Raw genomic sequence first — 17,525 nt, forward strand, 5'->3', positions numbered from 1 at the left:
CCACTGTATTGTTAAAGATAAAATAGGTAGAGCTGGTTAGGTTGATATGGTGTATGCTTCTGACAAGGTAGCTCCTGAGTAAGCTTAGCAGCCATGAAGAAAGAGTGGAGGTCCTCCTGCGGATCATGAATTTGTTAAGTGGCAGGAAGCAGGGAGCAGGAATAAATGGAGAGTTCTCCAAATGGAGACATGTAGAACGTGGAGTCCCCCAAGTATGGCCTTGTGGAGGAGCAAACCAGGGTTTTCTGTTGAATAATGTGTGAAATTGCCCCCATATCAATCCCATGCAGAATCATCTCCAGATATCACGGTTTCGGGTAGCCTTTAGCATATTCCTCAGAGACAGCTCTCCTGTTACTTTTCTTTAGTTTCATTGTTAAACAAGGCAGAAAAGCAGGGAGAAAAAGGCTGAAGGCAGGTGCTTTGTAATGCCACGGCAATCAGTTTGACACACTAAATAGCTCAACTCCTTGAAGTTCCTCAGAGACTGTGACCTCTAAAGGCACATCTGTGAGGTCTGATGTTAAGACCGAGAATCCCAAGCACGATAACATAGGGATCTATTTGGATTTTTCTATTTGTCTTATTTTTCTACTTTGTCATCTCAGTTTTTTCTACAACGTCAACAACAAAGTGGTCAAGCGAGGCATCGCCCAGTGTGTATGGCTCTCTGCATGTTAAAAAAATACAATGAATACTGGAAGTGGGAGAATTCTCATACTTCATCTCTCCCCTTGCAGAGATACACGTAATTTATATATGCGTAGTTGTAGAGCTTCTACTTCCCATGGGCAAGATGCAAGAGTTCTTTTTGGGGATGCGAGCGAATGTGCAAGCATAAGCAAGTTCACAAATGTTGTAATGTGTGACATCCTTCCTCAGCTCACTGCTCTCACATTCAAGCGTGCGAATATGTTGAGAGTACCGACACCCCCTCCAGGCCTTTCTCCTGTCTCAAAACTTAACATAATGAATTGGTTTAATATTCCATTATCAAGGTATAGACCTTCACATCTGGAGACAATTTCATGTAGGGGTGCCAACTTGAATAAAATATTGTGGGGTGGGGGATGTAGATAATCCCTGCCCCATCGATCACATGACACAGTGCACACACACCATTTGAATGGCAACGACCGTCAACTGGGAGAGGGGAGGCGGCCCTCTCATATATTTTATTGGTGGGGCCAATGACCCCTCAGCCCCTATGAGTTGGGTCCTATGTTTTCATGAATGGCACTATCACCATGGTTTGCATTTTATGGTTTTGAAAAGCAAATACAGAACGAAAAGGACTAGACTGAAAAGAGCATCCTTCTGTTTTCTGCTCTGCATTAACGGCACTCACACTTGCACACACTGAGGGTGGTGTTCAACGCTGCACTCTTATGCATGTTCCATCTGCATAAGCCTTGCGGCTTTCCAGATGGACAAATTGAGTCTTTGTCCAAGAATGGACCACAAGGGTCATCTAGTCCAACCCCCCTGCAATGCAGAAATCTTTTGCCCAACATGGAGCTCAAACTCACAACCCTGAGCTTAAGAGTCCAATGCTCTACTGACTGGGCTATCCAGTCACTGATCCCCACTCTCCTCCCAAGGGGGCATGAGGCGGCGACAAGAGGAGCGAAAGCCTTCTTGCAGAAGTGGAAGTCCCTCCGTAGCCAGATGGGTGGGATATAAATAAAAAAAATACTATTATTATTATTATTATTATTATTATTATTATTAGGCGTGTTGGGAGAATCCCATCCCCCCAAAAAAACACAGCAGGAGCTCAAAGACATGCTTAATATTATGTGAGAAAATGCCTTTACTTACACAGAAGATGGGGGGACGTTGAATTCAGGTTTTTTTTTACATACTCTTGTACTCCCTCTTTCAGTACATTAATTCTGAGACTGTCTGATATCACCAGCTCTGGAGGCTTATCTGAAATGCATGTTTCCCTTACTGGATTCTGGGAGAATTTTTTAAGAACAGGATTTCATGTTCAACCCACACTTGAAAATAAAGTTTAAAAATGCTGTGCTTTGGAAAAAAAGATTAAACAGCACTAAGAATTTATAGGCTACGGATCTTAACCTTAAGCAAAAAGCAAACCAACAATAAAATATTTCTGGAGCACAATTGTACTCCCACACTTGCAGTGCCTGGAGAAAAACTTCAGAAACAGCTTAGCTGACAATGGATTGTATTCAATGCTTTAGGATTTAAGATTATGTTTGTACCACCACTGTTGTCACATTTCATTTTACTTTCTGCCTCTTGCTGCCTGCAATTCATTTCCCCACATTTTCTGCATATAGTTTTCCTGTAATTGTGGGCTTCCTTTCTCTTCCCCACACCCTGGCTGCTGAATGAGTACAGTCACAGTTATAGACTTCACAATTTTCTGGTGGGTGTTACTCAAGTCATTTGGAGGGTAAATCTGCCCGCATTCTAGGATGCTATAGAGTGGAATGAAAGCAAACTTTGACCAAGAAATCTGGTCAATGATATGAGCAGGCCTCAATGTGGGGGGGGGTGATTAAAAGGGGGGGAGGCACTGAATGCAGGAATAAACCAAAAAGATTAAGTTCTCAACAGGTTCCAAACTGGGCATGTTTCAGAAACTAGCGTTTCCTTCCCCAGGGGCAATAAACTTCTTACAGGCAGTGTCCACGCAACATAGAAAGTCGAACTATGGTTTACTGGGATCAGACTAGTTTGTAGACTCTTGGAGAGAGAGAGAGAGAGAGAGAGAGAGAGAGAGAGAGAGAGAGAGAGAGAGAGTTCATTCCTTCCCCCTCTTTTTTACTCCCACACCGCATGGAACCAAGACAATGTTTGGCTTAGCATGTCATCTAGACCTGGGTTTGCAGTTAAGTGCTCTCCTCGCTAACCACCAGCTGAAGCCAAGAATAGGGATGCTGGGAAATTCTGATGAAAACAGAAAAGGAAATTGCAGGTGTTCCCCTTATTCAAGGATGGTGAGAGTGAGATTGGGTGAGTGGTTGTGTGGCAAGGTCCTGACACACACACCCCACAAGGTATCAATGGTAGTATGAATGGGTGCATTTTATGCTAATTAGGATTATTTATATTGATATTGCTGATATGGATATGAATATCGTTTATCTATTTTAATGCAAATCATTGGACACTGTTTTTATTGTATTTTGTGTGTGTGTGCATTTTATCTATAAACTTCTTCAAGATCTACAGATAATAAGCAGTCTATAAATGGAAATAAAAAAGTAAGAAGTACATAAAAAGCAGGAAGTTGCTCATTAAAAGGAGCATGCGATAGATACATTTGGTATGGAATTGCCATCCTGCTTAAATAGTTTTCTGGTGCAGCTCACAGGAAACCAAAGTCTGGGTGTAGTATAAGAGAGAGCAAAAGTTCATTTTCTTCCCTGTTACTAACAATGGAGCCTCAACTGTCAGAAAAAGGACACTTGGAAGTATCTAGGTTAGTGCTACACCCAGTTAAAGTTGCTGACTGCCGGTTTTGGGGGGATGCAAATGGGTTTTTTAAAAAAGAATACTTGGGATAGTTCACAGCATTGTGCTCCATCATCAAAAGATTTATTTCACAGTATATAAAAATTAAGCCTGCTGTTAAAAATAAACATATCCTTCTACTGCTTAGATGCTCCTTTATCTTGCTCTGAACCTGCATCCACAGAGACAGGTGAGCCAAAATGAAAGATCTGAAAAGCATCTGTGTTCTAAATAAACAAAATGAAGCAAACACAAAAGAAGACCAGAAGTGCACTTTAGAAATTTCAACAGGAAAGAACCCATTTGTTTCAAAGCAACTCCACACAAGGAAAACCAAGTATTGTATCTATCCCTCTGGTAAATGATTCACAATTTATTTCGCAAACCGCAGGATGTGGGACAGAGTTTGACAAAGAATATTTTAAACTCTGCTAAATGAACTGAATGTTTCCTATCTGTATGAGTGCATTGCCTTTGCTGCTTAAAACCACAATGCAGCATCAAATCAAAGGAAGCTTTCTTGCAGTATAGTCCTAGGTATATTTACTTTCACTTTGTTCAATTGGGCTTACTCTCAGGAAATTATACATAGGATTCCAGCCATAAACTCAATGGGTGACATTAATAACGTCCACCTGCTTATGCAATAGAGATCTGGTACAACAAGGCTTCTAGTTTCTCTTCTTCCTCCTCCAGCACCCCATAGATCCCCAAAAGCTGCTGTGGAGGGCCCCCAATCCACCAGAATTTTTAGGGGGATGCAAGGGACAGCCAGACATCCTGGAGAGTGAAGTCAAATGGGCCTTAGAAAGCACTGCAAATAACAAGGCCAGTGGAAGTGATGGTATTCCAGCTGAACTGTTTAAAATTTTAAAAGATGATGCTGTTAAGGTGCTACACTCAATATGCCAGCAAGTTTGGAAAACTCAGCAGTGGCCAGAGGATTGGAGAAGATCAGTCTACATTCCAATCCCAAAGAAAGGCAGTGCCAAAGAATGCTCCAACTACCGCACAATTTCACTCATTTCACATGCTAGCAAGGTTATGCTTAAAATTCTACAAGGAAGGCTGAAGCAGTATGTGGACCGAGAACTCCCAGAAGTGCAAGCTGGATTTAGAAGAGACAGAGGAACCAGAGACCAAATTGCAAACATGCGCTGGATTATGGAGAAAGCCAGAGAGTTCCAGAAAGACATCTACTTCTGCTTCATTGACTATGCAAAAGCCTTTGACTGTGTTGACCACAGCAAACTATGGCAAGTTCTTAAAGAAATGGGAGTGCCTGATCACCTCATCTGTCTCCTGCAAAATCTCTATGTGGGACAAGAAGCTACAGTTAGAACTGGATATGGAACAACTGATTGGTTCCAAATTGGGAAAGGAGTACGGCAAGGCTGTATATTGTCTCCCTGCTTATTTAACTTATATGCAGAATTCATCATGCGAAAGGCTGGGATGGATGAATCCCAAGCCGGAATTAAGATTGCCGGAAGAAATATCAACAACCTCAGATATGCAGATGACACAACCTTGATGGCAGAAAGTGAAGAGGAATTAAAGAACCTTTCAATGAGGGTGAAAGAGGAGAGCGCAAAATATGGTCTGAAGCTCAACATCAAAAAAACGAAGATCATGGCCACTGGGCCCATCACCTCCTGGCAAATAGATGGGGAAGAAATGGAGGCAGTGAGAGATTTTATTTTCTTGGGCTCCATGATCACTGCAGATGGTGACAGCAGTTACGAAATTAAAAGACGCCTGCTCCTTGGGAGAAAGGCGATGGCAAACCTAGACAACATCTTAAAAAGCAGAGACATCACCTTGCCAACAAAGGTCCGTATAGTAAAAGCCATGGTTTTCCCAGTAGTGATGTATGGAAGTGAGAGCTGGACCATAAAGAAGGCTGATCGCCGAAGAATTGATGCTTTTGAATTATGGTGCTGGAGGAGACTCTTGAGAGTCCCATGGACTGCAAGAAGATCAAACCTCTCCATTCTGAAGGAAATCAGCCCTGAGTGCTCACTGGAAGGACAGATCGTGAAGCTGAGGCTCCAATACTTTGGCCACCTCATGAGAAGAGAGGACTCCCTGGAAAAGACCCTGATGTTGGGAAAGATGGAGGGCACAAGGAGAAGGGGACGACAGAGAATGAGATGGTTGGATGGTGTTCTTGAAGCTACTAGCATGAGTTTGATCAAACTGCGGGAGGCAGTGGAGGACAGAAGTGCCTGGCGTGCTCTGGTCCATGGGGTCACGAAGAGTCGGACACGACTAAACGACTAAACAACAACAACAAGGGACAGCCTGGGAAGGAGGAAGAAGAAGCCCTGTTGTATGAGCAGACGTCTCCTCACTCCACATTGGCTCTCATTCTGTTGTGATTGCTGTCATAGTCCAATTCTGCTAGTGGGAAAATAATGAATTTACATCAGTGTAAGGATCTAGTCCTTATTTAAAGATTTCTCAGCCATCTTTCAGTGTAGGTCACAATGCCCTCAAAAGACAGTGCGCAAAACGCCATAGCAAAATTACAAAACCATCAAATTACACCTCGAGAACAATTAATCCACAGCAGAGTAATTAATAAAATGCAGATCAAAATGTAAATGTCATAAGAATTGTCCTTTTAGAAAGGCAATCATGGGGCTAAGCTTCTTTTTCTGTGGAGTGCATTCCACAAATACCCAACTTAGCAGCATTTTACATCTTGCCTTCTAAAAACCAAAAGAGAAAGACAAACCAACAGCCATAAATACAACTGGCCCCAGTGTAACCCTCCCTCTTCTAGACATCAGGCTGCTGGTGGCCTTTGAGATGGATGGGGTCATGGTCTGAGACGGCCATTAGAAGGCACCTGGCTGTCATTTCCTAACCTGCTGCTAGCTGAAGGGAGGCTGGATGCAAACTCTAGCAGTTGCCGTTTCTGAAAGTTAGCTCTGTGCTGCTAAAGATAAGCTGTTTTGCAATGGTTTCCTGTGAGCTCCTATAACCCATCAGTGATTCAACTATATTCCATCTGGATGCTTTTCTCTGTTTGACCCAGATTTTATACAGATGCCAGTAGCATCTTGTCCAGTCTGTTGCTGACAACAGAGACATTGACACATCTGAGTGAGCTAGGACCTTAGGGTGGGGGAAATGCTTCAGAGAAATTAAAAAGGGAAACATTTCTGTCTCTGACTCTCTTATCTTCATTTTGTGCTGTTTATTAACTTATTCTGTTCATTTGTCTTTTGATATTCTATTTTGTCTTTTTTAATGCAAATAAATTGCCAAAAGGCCAGGTTTTTATATGGTTCTGGATTGGCATAGTTTTAACAAAGATTTGTTTTGAAAGGAAAGGAAACGTTTAAATTTGAAGGTGGAGGTTTAATGAGTACAATATTAGGCATTTATGTTGTTAATTATATTCGTAAAAGCTTTGACAGAGCTAAAAAATATTTGCTCTTCTGTGTTTTTAATGTTCTGTAAGAGTCTGTTGTGATATAGTGTAAATTAGGTGTTATCTGTGCCCTAACTGGATTTGCCACACAATGTTAAGGTCTCTGCCCCCTGCCCCATGCAGTTTAGCATCCATATGAAGCTGTTGGGAGTGGTCGCTGGAGAATTAGAAATGAGAAGTTACCAATATGTGGATGACACCTTGTTTCTCTATAACATGGAGGGCTGGATAAGGACAAATTAGCTAAAACTGGAGAGACCAATACAGGAGAGACATATTTTATTGCAGGTGGGACAGAGGCAATTGGTTTTGCTGCTATTACCTTTAAAGTCCTGCGGCATTATTTTAGCTGCCCAGATTTCAATTTGATGGTCATATCATGTTGCATTTGGTGCTCCCATGAATTTCCATATTACACTTCCGAAGTCTCCTAGGAACTGCATGATTTGTCATACAATATAACTGCTTACCATAGTATATTCGAGACACTCATCCGGATAGAGTAACCTTCAGTGATTACTTAAGTGGACTTAAGTGAAAGTCACTTAAGTGGACTTAAGTGAAAGTCCTGTAGATATTTGCAGAGTGAATGCCGCAAGATCAAGAAATGCCAGAACGTTAGCAATTCATCTAATCTACCATTATGTTATCTACCAACTTTAGAAAATAAGGAAGGCACCTGAAAACACCGTGAGAAGGTGTATGGCTGGTGTTGAAAGCGAGAAATGTAGCTGTCTTTATGAAATGCAAAATTGGACACAATTCATCAGCATTTCAATCTACCCTTCAGTGCAGCAAGGCTAGACTAGAAGTAGGCGTGGAGATGGAAGGGTCATTTCTAAATCACATCCCGATTGTCAAAAGAGAATTGCTGCACTGAATGCGTGTGTCAAAGAACGCCAAAAAAGCTTTCTATATTGACTGGAGATGATAATGCCGAAACTTTATCCCAAATAATTTTCGACCATGTCTACAAATCCTTGCACAGATTCCATTAGACTAACATAAAATGAAGCTCTTTACATTTCATACAAGGGCAGAAGACACTGAAACTCTGCAAACTAATAAATTGTTTGAAGCAATCTTATTTTTCACTGGGGAAAAAATGCCACATATGGGTTGCTGCTGAAATGACTTAAAATCAAAGCAGACACTGGAAATCGTGGACAAATTAGGGATCATTCAGCTGTACTGTACAACAGTTTCTAGTAGGAAAGCCAGCATAACTGCACTCAATAACCTAGGCAGTGTAGGGAAGGGAACCAGAAGAGATGCTGGAAATCTGTGATCAGAATTTATTTTAAAAGTAGCTGAGGTGTGACTAGTCTGGGGAAGCGGCTTAACACTTTGTGTGCTAGTTATTTCCCCAGTCTAAATCTCACCTCCTCCCCAAGCTGATATACAAATGGCATATTGGAGGGGGGAATTGTACATTGGAAAAATGGTGGAGGGAGATAATTTATTGTTGTTGTTGTTATTTATTACTTATACCCCGCCCATCTGGCTAGGCCTCCCCAGCCACTCTGTGCGGCTTCCAACAAAATATTAAAAACACAATAGAGCAATACCTCCGCAAACGTCCACCCCGTCGACCATCCATTTTGCTGAATGTCCACGGCAAACACTGAAGTACCAGAACGGGTTACTTCTGGGTTTGCTGCTCACACATGCACAGAAGCACCAAATTGCGTATGCACAGAATCACAAACTGCTCCGCGCACGTGCGCAGAGCAGCGCTTTGTCGAGCGTCCCTTTTGTGGAGTGTCTAGGGCTCTAGAACAGATCCAGGACTCAAAACAAGGTACCACTGTAAAAGATCAAATGTTAAAACTTCCCTAAACAGGGCTGCCTTCAGGTGTCTTCTAAAAGTCAGATAAAGTCATACCTTGGGTTACGAACACTGTGGGTTGTGCGTTTTCGGGTTGCGGACTCTGCCAATCCCGGAAGTACTGGAATGGGTTACTTCCGGGTTTTGGCTCTAGCGCATGTGCAGAAATGCAAAATGACGTCACGTGCATGTGCAGAAGCACTGAATCGCTCCACGTGCATGCACAGACATGGTGCTTCAGGCAACGAACGCTGCAGGTTGCGAATGTGCCTCCCGCAAAGATCACGTTCGCAACCGGAGGTATGACTGTAGTTGTTTATTTCCTTGACATCTGGTGGGAGGGTGTTCCACAGGGTGGGCACGGCTGCTGAGAAGGCCCTGGTTCCTTGAACTATGTGGATATTGCACAAGTACCAGGATGGTCTGAGACAGTCTAAATGCAAAAATAATTGATATATACTTCTCGCAGTGAGGGGACCGCCAGAAGGCCCTTGGAGCTGGACCTCAGTGTCAGGGCAGAACGATGGGGATGGAGATGCTCCTTCAGGTATACTGGGCCGAGGCTAAGGTTACCCCTTCTACCTTCGCCACTCTAACCACCTCTTCCCTCAAAGCTACTAAGAGAAAATATGAGAGGCTTGATTTCATTTCCAGTGTCTCATCTGTTCCAGGCCTGGGACTCTCCACTTCTTCTTGTTCCTTAAGCTCATTCATTACATTTTAAGCTATATTTTTATTTCAGGCACTGATTTCCAATATGCAACATCCCTAAACTGCTTTTCGAATCAGTGAAAGGGCATAGGAGACTTCCAGGGTGCAACTCAAGGCAGTGTATGTAGGGTTCCCAGTCTCTCATCTAAACTCTGGCCGAACCGACCTCCACTTAGCTTCAGAAAAATCGTTGAATTATGTAACCACAAGACCAACTCCAGATTAATCTCTAAGGATTGGCAGCACTGTCACCATTTCCTTCCTCTGCTCCAGCCATTTGAACCAGTGTGTGATGGAATGTGACAAGTGAGTTTATCTTATTTAATTTAGAGAACAGGTCAGCATCAACAATATCCCAATGCTCGTCTTGAGTGGCAGTAAAGCCCTGAGCAGTACTTAATGAATTGTGCATACAAAAATGGTGTCGCATTTCCCTTACAACTGCAGCCTCAACTGGGGATGTGGAAATATAACATTTCTGCAAAGCAAGAAAAGAACACCTTGACAAAGATAGGGTGTAGGTTCTCATCTCGTATCGATCTAACATCTGCTTCTGAATCATGCAAGTCTTTGAGCTGCACAAGCTCTTTGAGCAAATGGCCAGATATTAATTCTGCTTTGCTCAAAATCTTGCAGTAATTTGCAAAGAGTATTGAATAATGCTACCTGCGATATAAACTATTAGTGTCCCTATCACAGACAGACAGGAACAATGGCCGGACTCTCTTTTTTTGGCAGAATTACTCCCTTTAAGATTTTCTGAAGGCAAGGATACATTAATCTTAAAAGCAAATGTACTTTTATATGGTAAGTGCAAAGAATGCAGTTTATGTCATTGCATCAGAATTGACCTGCTACAAGCTTTTCTGGATCTTTTACTTCTATGGGAAAAAAACACCCAAAAGGCAAAACAGGAAACAGCCATCAGTCAAGCAGAGAGATGCTCAAAAGTGTGACATCAAATTTATACAATTATATACCAGATTCAAGGGACGCGGGTGGTGCTGTGGGTTAAACCACAGAGCCTAGGACTTGCCGATCAGAAGGTTGGCGGTTCAAATCCCTGCAACAGGGTGAGCTCCTGTTGCTCGGTCCCTGCTCCTGCCAACCTAGCAGTTCTAAAGCACGTCAAAGTGCAAGTAGATAAATAGGTACCGCTCCAGTGGGAAGGTAAATGACGTTTCCGTGCGTTGCTCTGGTTCGCCAGAAGCGGCTTAGTCATGCTGGCCACATGACCCAGAAGCTGTCTGCAGACAAACATCGGCTCCCATGGCCAATAAAGCGAGATAAGCGCAGCAACCCCAGAGTCAGCCATGACTGGTCAGGGGTCCCTTTATGCTTTACCTTTATACCAGATTCACACATAACACAAAGCCAAACCAAGACTTAGCATGAATGAGAAAACATGCAGGTTTCCAGAGTGGAGGTTGTGGCCAACCCAGGCTAAGGTATGGTTGGCTTAGCGTTACATCTAAACCCAGGCTATTGGTTTTTCTCACTCTAGAGCACTGTTTTCCAAACTCATGTCTCCAGGTGTTTTTGGACTACAATTTCCATCATCCCTGGCCACTGATAGCTAGGGATGATGGGAGCTGTAGTCCAAAAAATAGTTGGAGACCCAAGTTTAGGAAACACTGCTCTATACAAAACACATGGAGTAACCAAGCTTTAGTCTTGGTTTACCATTCATGGTCTGACCTTCACTTTGAGAAACCACTTATTTGCACAAGGCCATAGTTTGACATATAACCTTACATGCAAACTGGGCCACAAATCTTATGTGATGTTACAATTAAAGGATTGCCCTTGCATCTTTGAAAACCAACATTTCTTATACTAAGAAGAGAACCTAACTACTAAATGAGAATTGCAATTTATTTCCGAAGGGTTTGCCTTCTGCCAAAGATTACGCTTCTTTCAACATTCAGATATTATGCTACTAATAGGCACAAGTTTAAGTGTGCACCTAAAATGTAATGAGTAGAGCCACTGAAATCCAAAGCCATTATTTTACATTGTTCAAGTTATTTCATGGGGTAATCATTTCACATATAGCTTTATGAAATAATTGTGCTGATTGCATCTCGTATTTCAGAAGACAAATCCACAGTCCTAAAGGAAACATGTGCTTGCCTGCCTGTCTAGACTTCCTGAGCAGAGCAAGCATAATGAAATGCTAGAGCATTCCACCTGTGAAAAAGGTCTTTCTGTAGTATTCGCAGCCAGTTGTTTAATCATCTCTCACACCATCTAAAAGACCTAATGGCTAAATGGCATCATGAAATATTCAAGGCATGGAGAGCACTAGAGAGACCTGAATTGAGGGTACTGCCAGCCAGCCAGCCAGCCAGCCAGCCAGCCAGCTCTCTTTGGTAGGGCATGAGCAATCATCTATATCCCATCATGCAAACTACCGCATGCATCTGTGCAAGGGAAAGCAAACACGCCCATCCCCGAGTGAGTGAAAGTAAACTAAGAGCAATCAAGAAGAAGTAGTGTACACAAAAACTAAAGCAAATATTTGCTGAAACAGAAAAGACAGGAAGCATTCTGCCAATGTACCAATTAGGGGCACTCCACTGATGAGTATTAAAGAGGCTAAAAGGCGTGGAGGTTCAAACCAGAGGGAAGAAAGGGGGGAAGCTACTAAGCCACTCGTCATTACTAAGGATGATGGGAAACTTCTTCTTCCATAGGAATCTTTATATTCTTCAAAGAGATCTCCCAGTGGAAAGAAGTATAACCTGGAATCCCCAGTAGAATTGATGGATTGATGTAGATAAAAATGTCTAACCATCCTAAATGTGTTCAGTGTGCTCTCATGTCCCCTTGGTAGGACAGTTATTTTGAGGCCAACAAATTTTCATTCAACCTAGCATCCTGGAAATTAATTCATTTACAATACTGACTGTACCTGTGGCAACTTCAGATTGTAGGATGGATAGAAAAACTTACAGTTGGAAAAAGTTTTCATGTATAATAATGGGGGGGCATCAAATGAGTGGCAAAAGTTTGTTCTGGTCTACAGTAAACCTGGTTCTGCAGGTTTTCAGCACGGAAGAGTTTTAGTGAGGAAGGTTTTTTCTGCTGAAAGTGTCTATTGTCTAGTAATTGTGCTATCAGAAGCTTTCCTCTGCAATTTAAATCCCCAGAGAAGATTTGCAACTTGCATGAAGGGATACAGTTATAACAGGGAATGACTTTTTTGGTTATTCTTTTGCATTCTTAGACCATCCTCCAACCTATGTTTTCAGGGCAGTATACAAAGAATACAGTAAAATATAACATAATACTGCAAAATTATACAATTTACAATTCAATTACAAAACAGAAACAATGCAGAAGTCATGGTAAATAGAAGCTGGTTAGCCACCTCTTCTGTCCCCAAAGTTTAGACAAAAAAGGTCTTTCACAGATCTTTAAAAGATGCCAGTGAAGGGGGGCAAACATATCTCCAATGGAAGGGAGTTTCATAACTGGGATGCCATCACTCAGAAGGCCCTGCTACAAGTCACTGTGGAATGTATCTCAGTTATAAATGGAACATATGACGAGCTTGCTAAATCAGGCCAATCACCCTTCTAAGACAGCATCCTGATGAATGTGGCAACCCTGCAAACAGGACATTAACACAACAGCATCTACCCACCTGTGGTTCCCATAAACCACAGAGACATAATGCCTCTGACAGTGAAGATAGAACATTGCCATTGCAGCTAGCAGCCATCAATACCCCTCTCCTTAGTTTAGGCATGTTGAGTGCATAGTTAAAACTATGGAACACTCCCACATGGGGCAGTGATTGCCATCAACTTCGATGGCTTTAAAAGAGGATTAGGCCATCGAAGTTGATGGCAATCACTGCCCCATGTGGGAGTGAGTTCCATAGTTTAACTATGCACTCAACATGCCTTCCTTTATCAAAAGGATAAATGAGCATGCAGTTCTTTTTTTTAAAAAAAGTTAAGTAATCAGACAGATGACCTGATTCAAAAGGACATGATTGTTAACTGTTCCATTCTTCAATGTCTTGCTGTGTATGATTCCCATGCATGTTACACTGATAGAATTATACTCACCTAAAGCCTAGATTCCAGCTCTTCCTCCCTCACAGACACACAACATCCTTAAAGACTCAAAGCATGAGAAACTGAAATATTTGTAGCACAAACAGGAATGCAACCTATGGGTAATGAATGAAGCACTTTGCTCAAAACAGATCGTATTTTTTCTTCAGCAATTCCCATCTGGTATACCTTATCCATATTCTTAACACAATGTTTACATCTTCTGCAGCCTGCGGAGTAAGTGTGCTGGGTAACCCAGGGTAGCCAATTCTAATTTGCAATCAGCTTCTTGCAAATAAAAGAAAAAGAATGCAGTTCACTTACTTAATACTAATCAAGTTTAACCATTCTCACCATCAATCAGCATCAGTTTTATCACTGACTGCAATCCAATTAAAATACCATTATCTCAATAATCAGATGGAAATTGCTATGATGGAATGTGCTTTCTATAATAAATGTTTCATAGAATAACATGAAAGGGAAAGAATGAAGTTCCTTTGCCTGAATATGTCTTTCCAAATCAATCCGCAGATAACCCTTCTAAGCTTAGCATAAAGAAAGCTCTGGTTTAAAAACAGTAGCAGCCGTGGATAGCAGTTCCTTAAGCTGGGATGGAATGAGAGAGAAAGTTGTCTCAGTGTGTATTTGAAAACAAACTTAACTAGTTCACAATACCCAAAATAATAAGTGAGCCAAAACACAGCCACCTTTCAAAATTTTGCAGTGCAGTTCTCCAGCCAAGTAATGTGTATAAAAATAATAAAGTTTGCATAACAATTTCCTTAGGGGAAATTGCTTACAAACAGTGGCATAGCGTGGGTTGCCAAAGCCCAGGACAAGGAAAGCATTATGCCTCCTAAGGCAAGCATTGCTCCCCCAACTGGCGCCTCCATGCAGCACTGCTGCTGCTGGACAGAGCTGCAGAGCAGCAGCGGGACATATGTGCTTGCCTCCTCCACCTTGGGCACTGCCACTGCCACCATTATCACTGTCTGCCTGCTTCCCCCACTGGCGGGTGATGCTGCGTGGCCAAGGGATGCAAGGTCCCATCCTCTCCCAGCTCCTGCTCAGTGTGCTTCTCAGGTGAGGTGAGGGGGGCAGGGAGTGCCTCCATTCGGGGTGGCAGCTGCAGAGGTGTGCCCATAAAAAAAATGTGCTGGTTTTCATGCTGATGTGATATCAGGCAGCCTTAACGCTGTACCATTTTAAACACTTGATTTGGAGCCGCCCAGAGTAGCTGGGGAAATTCAGCCAGATGGGTGGGGTATAAATAATAAATTGTTCTTATTAATTCAACTGCACATCACTGGAGAAGGTGACATATGGGGTGGCTGCGCCATATATCTCTTCATTGGGAGCTGGTGGTGCTGTGGTCTAAACCACTGAGCCTCTTGGGCTTGCTGATCAGAAGGTTGGTAGTTCGAATCCACACGAAGGGGTGAGCTCCTGTTGCTCTGCCACCTAGCAGTTTGAAAGCACACCAGTGCAAGTAGATAAACAGGTACTGCTGTTGCAGGAAAGTAAACAGCGTTTCCGTGTGCTCTGGCACTTGTCACGGTGTCCTGTTGCACCAGAAGCGGTTTAGTCATGCTGGCCACATGACCTGGAAAGCTGTTTGTGGACAAAACGCTGGCTCCCTTGGCCTGGAAAGCGAGATGAGCACCACACCCCATAGTCACCTTTGACTGGACTTAACTGTCCAGTGGTCCTTCATAAAGGGATCTTGAGCCTTAATCTGAAGGAAATATCCACTTTGTATTGAAGTTTTTCTGCTCTAATTTATTCCGCTTGCACCTAATTGAGTGTGTACTTCAACTCAACAGGGCATAATGAAATGATTAACTCTGTTTGCTGCCAACATGATTTTAAAAACAAATAAGTAGTCTTTCCACTGGCAGGTATAAAAAATGGCACATAACGCTGTGGTGATTCTCACTCGTCTCCGTCAAAACATACTAACGAACAGGTTAATTAATTAGGCCAAAGAATTCCATGCTGTATTTGAAACTATAATAAAGGAATGTCTCGACAAAATAGGTTACGCTCATTGCATGGTGCCAATTATAGTTGCAAAGCTATACCCTTGTAAAGCCTTTTTCTGGCTTTTAATCAGATTTCATGGCTTTCTCCTATCTTCCTTGTATCTGAAGCAACAATTCCAACACTGTTAAAATATATTACCACAGAAAGCAGCCCATACCGTCTCACCAGAAATGATGCAGAGCTAAAACAAAACCCCACAACCAGAAAGTGTATTTGATTCTTCCGTCTGAGAGATTATTTCAAAGCATTAGCAGAATGCAACCATATCGTGCAAACCATGGCAAGCATTGCACACAAATTGCCTTGTGCCAATATTCTGCCACAGACCTGGGAGCTCAATTATATCTGTCTTCAAGTAAATAAATACACATACTAACTGCCCACGCAACCATTGCACAACACAGCACAGCGGATGTGCCAGAATACCTTTAAGCCATCATTTATGTACCTGCAGTCCAGGAGGTGTGGAAAATGCTGCTCATTATGTACTGCATTGCTCCCTGTCTAATTCTACCAGGAAGATTCCTTTTTTTAAAAAAAAATTGGTAGAAAATCTGTTATTTCTTGATGGGTTGGGATAATTACACTACCTAGAAGGTTTTAACATTTGCCCTCACAGTTCAGACAAGATTTCACAGTGCAACATGGGGCCTTGTAGACTGGGAATCGCCTATGTTAAAACATGCTGGTGCTATTTTTGTGATCAGCAATGGTTTCTTGTTAATAAATCTGACTGGCTGGATGAAGTGACAGCTACTTGCCACTTTCAAGGGTTGTAGAGAATAACTCAGAGGAGCCAAACACAGAGAAGAGAACAGGCCTCAATCTTCGCCTCTTGAGTAGCCTCGCTTTTGTCTGAGGCCTCATTCCATGGCATACCTCAGGATTTCTCCATGTTACATTCACAATCATATTTCTACTATATGCTTTTCTTTACTCTTATACACTAACACAAACTTCAGTTTGGAGACTTCTTTATTTTAGAATATGCTTCCCACAAAACCTCTTATGGCAATTCTTTAATTCTATCCTTCAAAGTGCTGGTGTTGCTGTTTGCATTTCTCTTTTTGCAATAGCGGACTGTTCTTAGTGCTGAGCGAATGTTTGTGAGTGGGGGAAGAATGCACTAAATATATGCACAGTCGTCCCCCACCCATCTTCACAACTTTCTGAGCATATACAAAAAAAGAGGTATAAGGAAGAAGGCTTGAGGCACATTTGCTGGATACCGAAGTTGCGAAGAAGCAGAAACTATCTCCAGTACAGATTTTAACGGTCATTCCCTCTCGCTAGGAAACTCTGGAATCTATGGTTCTTTGTGCAAGGCCAAAGATTCTCAATCATGGGAATTGTAGCATAGAAAGGGTGTTGAGAATTTACTTGAGCAACGCTGCAGTTCTCAGGGTCTCCTAGGAACCCTGGCTTATCAACAGGCATTGGATTTTTTAGATCCCCACCTTACCCACCAATTTGACACATTTTTTATATCATGCTTCATTGTAATTGACTCCATGGTAATTTTACATTAGCTTGCTGGGATGCATAAAATTCTCTGGTAAACTGATGTGAATCAGTACAGCGGTACCTTGGTTTACAAACTTAATTCGTTCTGGAAGTCCGTTCTTAAACCAAAGCATTCTTAAACCAAGACGTGCTTTCTCATAGCAACGGAAGACTCAATTTACAAATGGAACACACTTAACATGTTCTGCTTCCAAGCAAAAGTTCACAAACCAAAACACCTACTTCCGGGTTTGCAGCGTTCTAAATCCAAGTTGTTCATAAACTAAGCTGTTCTTAAACCAAGGTACCATTGTATATGGGTTGAATCCAATAAAATCCATGGAATCCCCAGTGCAAACTCCAGAATTGGGGGAGGGGGGATGCAGGGAGCATGCAAAGTGAGGAAACAGAGGAGCAGATTGTTGCACAAGTTACACCC

General features: G+C 42.3%; 1 protein-coding gene and 1 long non-coding RNA gene across 5 annotated transcripts in view; both read right to left on the reverse strand.

Annotated features, from left to right (window-relative positions):
* Positions 1–17,525, reverse strand: part of LOC309529766 — a 589,156-nt gene that overhangs the window by 394,956 nt on the left and 176,675 nt on the right. The gene's annotated exons all lie outside the window — the stretch shown is intronic.
* The window catches only part of KCNH1 (potassium voltage-gated channel subfamily H member 1), a 233,148-nt gene that overhangs the window by 87,534 nt on the left and 128,089 nt on the right, over positions 1–17,525 (reverse strand). The gene's annotated exons all lie outside the window — the stretch shown is intronic.

The sequence above is a fragment of the Podarcis vaucheri genome (genome assembly GCF_965113315.1).
Source record: "Podarcis vaucheri genome assembly, chromosome: 3".
Classification (NCBI taxonomy): domain Eukaryota; kingdom Metazoa; phylum Chordata; class Lepidosauria; order Squamata; family Lacertidae; genus Podarcis; species Podarcis vaucheri.